The sequence below is a fragment of the Haliotis rufescens genome, unplaced genomic scaffold (genome assembly GCF_023055435.1).
Source record: "Haliotis rufescens isolate VD_foot unplaced genomic scaffold, xgHalRufe1.0.p SCAF_167, whole genome shotgun sequence".
Classification (NCBI taxonomy): Eukaryota; Metazoa; Mollusca; class Gastropoda; order Lepetellida; family Haliotidae; genus Haliotis; species Haliotis rufescens.
Genome location: NW_025963854.1, coordinates 82,683 through 92,890, shown reverse-complemented (window position 1 = coordinate 92,890; position 10,208 = coordinate 82,683). Strand labels below are relative to the sequence as shown.

General features: G+C 45.0%; 1 long non-coding RNA gene across 3 annotated transcripts; it reads left to right on the top strand.

The window, feature by feature from the left end:
* The first annotated feature begins 491 nt into the window (after nucleotides 1-491).
* Nucleotides 492-9,943, top strand: LOC124126055. 3 transcript variants are annotated; one of them, XR_006859737.2, is made up of 6 exons: nucleotides 492-581; nucleotides 4,275-4,421; nucleotides 4,733-4,834; nucleotides 5,466-5,568; nucleotides 8,876-8,957; nucleotides 9,774-9,943. It is a non-coding gene; the product is annotated as an uncharacterized LOC124126055 (long non-coding RNA). The 3 variants fall into 3 exon arrangements; XR_007221677.1 differs by lacking the exon at nucleotides 492-581 and having other exon boundaries at nucleotides 843-4,421; XR_006859738.2 differs by lacking the exon at nucleotides 492-581 and having other exon boundaries at nucleotides 843-4,421; nucleotides 4,733-4,856.
* Nucleotides 9,944-10,208: the final 265 nt, after the last annotated feature.

Here is a 10,208-nt window from a genome sequence, read left to right as displayed (position 1 = left end):
CAATGTTTAGAATTGTAAACAAAACCTACCAGGTTTAAGAGCAACCTTTGAAGTCCCGCCAACAACTCCTCAGATCAATATTAAATTCAATCAATTGAATACAAAATTCAATACAGTAAATAGGGCTTTAAATCAAACAGGATTATTCAGCGCTTAGGACGAGATTGCATACCAACAACGCCATAACACTTCATCACCGCCTTCCACATGTATACTTTTATGGAATCCTGGAAGGGACATTGTCGCGTTATCGTCCTTACAAAATCAAGCAAACGATGACACAATTACCCCAAGCGCGACATCGCGACCATGCCAGTTTGACCAAATGTCACGTAGTCGCATTGTCGCGCATCGCCTTGAATATTATTTCAGTTTTGTTACCAAAGGTGGACAATTCGACAGCGCGACAATGTCCCTTGTAGAACTCCATAGATTGATCGACCCCCACCTCCACCCCCGCCCCCCTTTATTGCAGGTCGTCACCGATAACCTGCTAAGTATAGGTGAGGCATACGTGCTCGACTGTTATAAACCTTTTGAGTTGACTAGCCACACACTGCTGGTCTGCCTTCAATGTAGAGGTAAGTTCAGTTTGGTAGCATTTACGAGTTATTATGTGTACATGGGATTTGTAGCAGGATGACTCGGTGTACATGGGATTTGTAGCAGGATGACTCGGTGTACATGGGGTTTGTAGCAGGATCACTCGGTGTACAGGGGGGTTGGGGGTTTGTAGCAGGATCACTCGGTGTACATGGGGTTTATAGCAGGATCACTCGGTGTACAGGGGGGGTTGGGGTTTGTAGCAGGAAGACTCGGCGTACAGGGGGTTGGGGGTTTGTAGCAGGATCACTCGGTGTACATGGGGTTTGTAGCAGGATCACTCGGTGTACAGGGGGGTTTGGGGTTTGTAGCAGGATGACTCGGTGTACATGGGGTTTGTAGCAGGATCACTCGAGGTACAGGGGGTTTGTAGCAGGATGACTCGGTGTACATGGGGTTTGTAGCAGGATCACTCAGTGTACATTGGGTTTGTAGCAGGATCACTCGGTGTACAGGGGGGTTTGGGGTTTGTAGCAGGATCACTCAGTGTACATAGGGTTTGTAGCAGGATCACTCGGTGTACGTGGGGTTTGTAGCAGGATCACTCGGTGTACATGGGGTTTGTAGCAGGATGACTCGGTGTACAGGGGGGTTTGGGGTTTGTAGCAGGATGACTCAGTGTACATGGGGTTTGTGGCAGGATAACTCGGTGTACATGGGGTTTGTAGCAGGATCACTCGGTGTACATGGGGTTTGTAGCAGGATCACTCGGTGTACGTGGGGTTTGTAGCAGGATCACTCGGTGTACATGGGGTTTGTAGTAGGATCACTCAGTGTACATGGGGTTTGTAGCAGGATCACTCGGTGTACATTGGGTTTGTAGCAGGATCACTCGGTGTACAGGGGGGTTTGGGGTTTGTAGCAGGATCACTCGGTGTACATGGGGTTCGTAGCAGGATGACTCGGTGTACATGGGGTTTGTAGCAGGATCACTCGAAGTACATGGGGTTTGTAGCAGGATCACTCGGTGTACATTGGGTTTGTAGCAGGATCACTCGGTGTACATGGGGTTTGTAGCAGGATCACTCAGTGTACATGGGGTTTGTAGCAGGATCACTCGGTGTACGTGGGGTTTGTAGCAGGATCACTCGGTGTACATGGAGTTTGTAGCAGGATCACTCAGTGAACATGGGGTTTGTAACAGGATCACTCGGTGTACATGGGGTTTGTAGCAGGATCACTCGGTGTACGGGGGGTTTGGGGTTTGTAGCAGGATAACTCGGTGTACATGGGGTTTGTAGCAGGATCACTCGGTGTACATGGGGTTTGTAGCAGGATCACTCAGTGTACATGGGGTTTGTAGCAGGATCACTCAGTGTACATGGGGTTTGTAGCAGGATCACTCGGTGTACATGGGGTTTGTAGCAGGATCACTCAGTGTACATAGAGTTTCACGCGTCCAGCGTTAGGTTTCATTGCACGAGCCGGAGGCGATTGGTATAAAACCTTTCGATGAACGCATAAAACCCCATGTACGGCGAGTGATCCTGCTGCAAACCCCAGCCTCGCCCAGGGTGTTTGAAGGTCACAGACCGACCGGCAGTAACCAGGACAGGGCAAGATCCGGCAGACCACGTGTGATGACGCCACAGGATTACCTATACATGTACTTGCGCACTTTGCATTTTCCCAACGTGCAGCAACAGCGTCAGAACGCCATATCAATCTCCGTGTCGCAGGTATTCGAGCCTACCGCCCCTTCCGTTGAATGGCCGTGACCCATGAACATCACCGTCATAGACGAATTTGGACAAGGACAGTACAACAGTACTGGCATATCTGTGACTGGCAGAGAGTGCTTTTGGCTGTGGGAAACGATTAGCGTTTCAATCAGGAAGTGAGTCCATATGGTGGCGGTGGGGTGATGGCTAAGGAGGAACTTCTGGCAACCAACGGATGGGATATATCTTCATCCATTGCAACCGTAATAAACCTCAAGTCACTTTGAGATTTTATAGAATATGTATAAATAAAAATAACTTTCAGCTCCAGCGAGCCTCTTCAGGTCATAGAGATAACAGCGTATCAGAGCTGAAAAAGCTCGTCTATAAAAGGAATAATCTACTCCGTAGTTTTGATCTATACACTGCCTGAGAGCTGTAGCCAGGTTCCCTTGTAGCATCAAGCACCATTACAAGACTGTGGGACGTTATCAGACACTTGGGACAACACGTGACCTTCCCAGTTCCGGTCGATCACGTATCACTACTATAACTACGGCAATACCAGGATTGCGTAGAACATCAGCCTAGATAGTGAGGAACCGTTTACGCGCTGACGGTATTCGCGCTAGTCGACCATTTAGAGTTGACATTTTGGCGGACCTGCATCGTCGGCTGCGATGTCAATGGTGTCAAGGTCACAGAGAATGACCACAACTGCGATGATGACAAGTTTGGTGACGAGTCACGTTTAATGCTTCGCCGTGTGGATGGTAGACGTCGTTTTTACAGGCCTCGCGGGGAACGAAACTGCATACAGGAAGTGGACAGATTTGGTGGTTGCAGAGTGATGATGTGTATCCCCTACACTGGTAGAACAGTTCTGGGAAATTGGCACAATGTTACACGGATGAGATTATTCGGCCACATGTCCTTCACATTATGCAACAAGCAGAGGTCATTTTCCAACAAGACAACGCCCGACCTCACACGGCAAGATTAACAACAGACCTTTTCAGGAATCACAACTTCCAGTCCTGCCATGTCATGTCATGTCTAGGTCTCCAGATGTCATGTCTAGGTCTCCAGATGTCATGTCTAGGTCTCCAGATGTCATGTCTAGGTCTCCAGATGTCATGTCTAGGTCTCCTGATGACATGTCTAGGTCTCCAGATGCCATGTCTAGGTCTCCAGATGTCATGTCTAGGTCTCCAGATGCCATGTCTAGGTCTCCTGATGACATGTCTAGGTCTCCAGATGCCATGTCTAGGTCTCCAGATGTCATGTCTAGGTCTCCAGATGTCATGTCTAGGTCTCCAGATGTCATGTCTAGGTCTCCAGATGCCATGTCTAGGTCTCCAGATGCCATGTCTAGGTCTCCAGATTTTGAACTCAACGGAACAGGGATGCACTGTATCAACGACTGCGATCACGTCAGCAACAACCAAAGAACCTCCGACAGTTGGCACAAGCACTGCAGGCAGAATGGGTGAACATTATCCAGGCCACATTTCGGATCTGATCGCTTCCATGGGACGACGATGCAATTCAGTTTTGGACTCTATTGGTGGCCATACAGATATTGAGAACAGATGACCTTCACCTTCTACTGTCCCATGTGTGTGGAACCTGGGTCAGTGAGAATGATGTCTGCAAATTTAGTACAATCGATTACCATCTGCTGATATTTATATGATATGTAAGATATACATGTACATCTACACATCACTTTTGCGAGTGTTTTTTGCAGAGTATATATTCAGATTTATTACATAAATGGAAATACATTTTGCAGACAATCTGCAAGCACCACAGGTGAAAATTCAAATTCCAACTGTGACCAATCTGCCATGGCCGGTGAAGATAAACTTGCAGATTATCGGGAAGGAGGTGATAAGGTACCTTTTGTATATTTAATAACGCCTATGGCCGTGATCCTGTCCACACATCACGACTGGGAACATCTGGAAGTGAAGTGAAAACATCAACTTTCCGTTGTTTGTCTGTCAGTTTCAGACTGTTCCAGAGAGGGGACACTTCAGCCTTCAGCTACATATTAAAACTGAGGGGGACCTGGACTATTGTCTCCTGAGTGGCGTAGTTTACATAGTTGCGTCCTTACGGCGTGGATTCTAGCATCAGGGGTTTCAGGCTCAGGTTCGCTCTGATTGTTATCCCTTGTTTGTCAATATCATACCAAAGTGATACAAATCAGAGACCTATCTGTCCGACAGTTATATAATTGACATACATTTAATAACAGCGGTAAATCAAAATCACTTTGGGTTTTGTTACATTACACCCACACGTCTTAATTATGGATAGGTGGCATAATATTTGAAAGGAAGTGAATTACAGGAATAATAAGTACTTATCTGTCCACTTGGTGATTACAAGTGATAATTCATAGCTCCACTATCGTGCTGTTCGTCTGGTTTCATCCTAATGGACTCCATTTATTGGTGTAGACACGGACCCCATCCCCATGTACATACAGACCATTAGCCCCATCGGAGAGAGATCCTGGCCCCTCCTATTCAATGTCAAGGTCACAGCGCCTAACCCGCTCGGTGAGTGAGGATAGAGATTGAGGTACGTGGGGATTTCAGTGAAATTGTTCCAACAGTGGAGCACTGAGTAAAAGAATGAATGGATTCAAGCCCGAGTCCGCAACCATGACCTTCACATGTTCGACTGACCAGACACACTAATGGTGTGTTGTATGAGCATCAACCCACGCTGGTAGGAACGATGTCAGGTCAGCGCACACGTTGTAACACATGACTCCCTGATCCTTACGATCATATTGTACTTGTGAATCACGCTTCAGTGAATCACCATTGGAGTCTTGGCGGGATTCAAGGAGCCAGTAGCCAGGAATCAACACGGGGAGACAATCATGGCCTCTGTCAGGTCAGGTTTCTTCACTGGTAGACGCTAATGGTACACTGGGTATCCTCCAGACAGTGGGGCTTATTTTGTTCTTGGAAACCAACGGGAAGACGAACACAGGAATAACAAAGCCAACACTCCTTAATGTTAAAATGTGGTATTAATAGTTTAGCTAAAAGTATACTAATATTATTTTCACCTGTAATCTCCAACAGGAGAACAAAGAGACTTGCGTAATTACAGGAACAATGTACAACTATCGTGCTGCTTCATTTCTGTTTCATCCTAATTGACCCCATTTATTGATAGGACGCCATGCCAGGCCCTAGTGCATACTCACCAGCAGCCCCATCGCAGAGACCCTGGCCCCTCCCACTCACTCGGGTCAAGACCGCGTGATTTATCCGTGTGGGTGAGTGAGTATGGGAATGGTGTATGTGAGTAAATGAATAGATCCATGCCCGAGTTCGCACCATTATTTACCACTTCGACCATCACATTTTCGATTGATGAAACAAGTGGTTTGTATAATGAGCGACGATCCACGCTTGTAGGGTACGATGTCAGGTCAGCTCATACATTATAACACATGGACTCCCTGATCCCTTACTACCCTATTGTACTTGAGAATCATTCATCGCAATGGGAGGCAATTTGCTGAATTAAGGGAGCCCATTTTAGCGTGGAATCAGCAGAGGGAGACAACCACGGGCTCTTTCTGGTCCGGATTCGCCACTGGTAAGCGCTAATAAAACATTCTGTTCATCCTGCTCGGAAATACCAACAGAAACCAATCGTAGGCTGGTGAGGTTTTTTCTGCTCATGAATACCAATAGGAAACAATCGTGGGCTGAAGGGGTTCATTCTACTCAGGAATACCAATAGGAAACAATCGTAGGCTGAAGGGGTTCATTCTACTCAGGAATACCAATAGGAAACAATCGTAGGCTGAAGGGGTTCATTCTACTCAGGAATACCAATAGGAAACAATCGTAGGCTGAAGGGGTTCATTCTACTCAGGAATACCAATAGGAAACAACGTGGGCTGATTGGGTTCATTCTACTCAGGAATACCAATAGGAAAAAATCGTGGGCTGGTGAGAGGTTTATTCTGCTCAGGAATACCAAAAGGAAACAATCGTAGGCTGAAGGGGTTTATTTTGCCAGGAATACGTATAGGAAACAATTGTAGGTTGGTGGGGTTCATTCTACTCAGGAATACCAATAGGAAACAATCGTAGGCCGAAGGGGTTTATTCTGCTCAGGAATAACAGTAGGGAACAATCGTAGGTTAGTGGAGTTCATTCTACTCAGGAATACCAATAGGAAACAATTGTAGGCTGAAGGGGTTTATTTTGCCAGGAATACGTATAGGAAACAATTGTAGGTTGGTGGGGTTCATTCTACTCAGGAATACCAATAGGAAACAATTGTAGGCTGAAGGAGTTTATTCTGCTCAGAAATACCAATAGGATACAATTGTAGGCTGAAGGTGTTTATTCTGCCCAGGAATATTATTAGGAAACAATCGTAGGCTGAAGGGGTTTATTCCGCTCAGGAATACCAATAGGAAACAATCGTAGGCTGGTTGTATTTATTCTGTTCAGGAATACCAAAAGGAAACAATCGTAGGCTGGTTGTATTTATTCTGCTCATGAATACAAATAGGAAACAATCGTGGGCTGATGGGGCTCATTCTACTCAGGAATACCAATAGGAAACAATGGTAGGCTGGTTGTATTTATTCTGTTCAGGAATACCAATAGGAAACAATCGTAGGCTGGTTGTATTTATTCTGCTCATGAATACCAATAGGAAACAATCGTGGGCTGGTTGTATTTATTCTGTTCATGAATACCAATAGGAAACAATCGTAGGCTGGTTGTATTTATTTTGTTCAGGAATACCAATAGGAAACAATGGTAGGCTTGTTGTATTTATTCTGCTCAGGAATACCAATAGGAAACAATGGTAGGCTGGTTGTATTTATTCTGCTCAGGAAAACCAATAGGAAACAATCGTAGGCTGGTTGTATTTATTCTGCTCAGGAATACCAATAGGAAACAATCGTGGGCTGGTTGTATTTATTCTGTTCATGAATACCAATAGGAAACAATCGTAGGCTGGTTGTATTTATTTTGTTCAGGAATACCAATAGAAAACAATGGTAGGCTGGTTGTATTTATTCTGCTCAGGAATACCAATAGGAAACAATGGTAGGCTGGTTGTATTTATTCTGCTCAGGAATACCAACAGGAAACAATAGTAGGCTGGTTGTATTTATTCTGTTCATGAATACCAATAGGAAACAATCGTAGGCTGGTTGTATTTATTTTGTTCAGGAATACCAATAGGAAACAATCGTAGGCTTGTTGTATTTATTCTGCTCAGGAATACCAATAGGAAACAATCGTGGGCTGGTTGTATTTATTCTACTCAGGAATACCAATAGGAAACAATGGTAGGCTGGTTGTATTTATTCTGCTCAGGAATACCAATAGGAAACAATCGTAAGCTGGTTGTATTTATTCTGCTCAGGAATACCAATATAGGAAAGAATGGTAGGCTGGTTGTATTTATTCTGCTCAGGAATACCAATAGGAAACAATCGTAGGCTGGTTGTATTTATTCTGCTCAGGAATACCAATAGGAAACAATGGTAGGCTGGTTGTATTTATTCTGCTCAGGAATACCAATAGGAATACCGTAGGCTGATGGGGTTATTATACTCCGGGATCCTTCCAGGGAAACGGTCATTCGGTGGTGGGGACTTATTTTACCCCGAATCCCTACGGGCGAGAACCATGCGGTATTTGGAACCAATCTACTCCCATTATCCACTTGGGGGACGGTCATGGGAGACATGAACTGTTCTAGAATTCCTCAGGGAGATACTTTTGTCTCCTCACGGGCTCCAAAGGAGCCAGGCATGCTGCAGTGAGAACCTAATTTGCCCTGGAAATCTAACGAGAAACCATTTCGGGTCAGATCTCTGTAGGAAACAGGTAACATTTATCCCCCATCTAGATGCGAGCATACCTGTTCTAGTAATTGTCCTGAGTTCCTCTCTGTCACACAGAATATGTTGAAACCCTCCATTCCGTCCTTGTCTTTGGGACAATACCATCCTGGGCTTGTGATCCATGTGTGAAAAGCAGTGGGTTCACGCTTGGAGCTTTTTTTTCTTTGTTGTAAAATTATATTATACATTATCACTGGCGTTTTCAGTAATGTAAGGACCGCCTCCGTGGTCTAGTGGTAGAGCGTCCGCCCGGAGAGCGGAAGGTCCGCGGTTCGATCCCCGGCCGCGCCATACCTAAAGACGTTAAAAGATGGTACTTGTTGTTACCCTGTCTGGCGCTCGGCATTAAGAGGCTCAAACAAGGACTGGTCGGCTCGGAGTCAGTATACTGTGTCTGAGTGGGGTATTCCTGTTAAACTGCGGCATTGTATCTCAGTGTGCTAGCACTATAAATCGGCATCAGTCCGGACTAGTACAAGCAGCCACACATACACGTGCATGTACGTCGCTATATAAGTGCAATAATCTTTGACGCGACGTTAAACCCCATTTCACCTCACCTCACCTCACCTCACCTCACCTCACCTCACCTCACCTCACCAGTAATGTTTGAGTTAACCGTTAACATTTCGGTGGCGATGTGCTTCTGTATCTTTCTTGTTCTTCGTATTCAACGCACGCCTGGCCCTGGTTACAGACCACCATCGCCATCCTCGCTACATCCAGGACCCAAGTTCTCCATCACCTCAAGACACATGCCATCCCGCTTTGCCATCACAGTAAGTTATTTAAGGATGGACATTGTTGGACAACATTATGTAAACAAAACCAGTGTTGCCTATCCCAAACAAGGTGAAACTGACTTACATTTTTGTCACCTGATTCCGCAAACCCGATCTTTTCCACCAATCGTCAATTAGCGATAAACATACTGTGTTTTCAATGTGGAGATAGGCTACCTCTAGATTAAATTTAATTTAATTTGGAACCGAGCGCACAGTTTTCACAACTGTGCATTTTGTAACTGATACCTGTACATAATTTCAAAATGCTGACCGACAATGATTGAGGAAGTAGTATTTTATAAATATTAGCTTCCACTTTGATGCGGCCGAAAATTAGTTATTTCAATTGGAGATGGTTATTGATATTTGAAACCTCTGACTGACCAATCAGAATCGAAGAATTGACCATTTTCCAAATTAATGATGGAACATCGTGTAAAAAATGGCAGATAACTAAACAGTACATTGATTACTTTGAGATTTGTCAGGGATGATATGAAGATGCAGTATGCCTTCCCGAATCCGGAGGTTTACAATAGCAGGGCATTGACTTCTTAACACCACCCGCAATCTAAAAAGTACCATAATGTTTATTGACATTGTAAAATATAAAAAATGTTATCGGTGATTTCCTGAATGATTGTCATAGTTATGAGCTAGACATGACGTCACAATACCTCTCTCGGGCCAATCATTTCTCTTAAAACCCCAACGCTGTTCAAACCCAGACAAGCAATTATTTTGCTTTGAAGTGTAATGCATATTATTCAATGGACCGAAACCTATTGTTTCAATTCGTTTTCTTTATAGGTTGAAGAGGATTAAGAGATATTTCCAATGTGTGTGCAAACTTAGCAGAGTGGGTGAGTGAGTGGGTTGGGTTTAACGCCGCTTTAAACAGTATTCCAGTTATATCGCGGCGTGTCAGCTTTATAAGTGAGGAAAGCCCGAAGTGATGCAGGTCTCAGACGTTTACCACTTCGGTGAAACCGACGAGCACGGGAATGGTGCTTTCAAACCTAGAAACATAATCGAGGAGAACAGGGATTCGAACCCTTAATCATAGGCTTCTGGCGTGCTTGAGGGACCCAACTCTGCACAGCGAATCGCAGCACCTTAGACGACTGGGCCACCCGTGTCCCCCAAGCTGAGCAGAAGGGAGGACGCCAACAGGAGACCAATATGCACACACATGAACAGCAAGTGCTTGGGACATTGAAGACGAATTACAACACCAATGTGTTG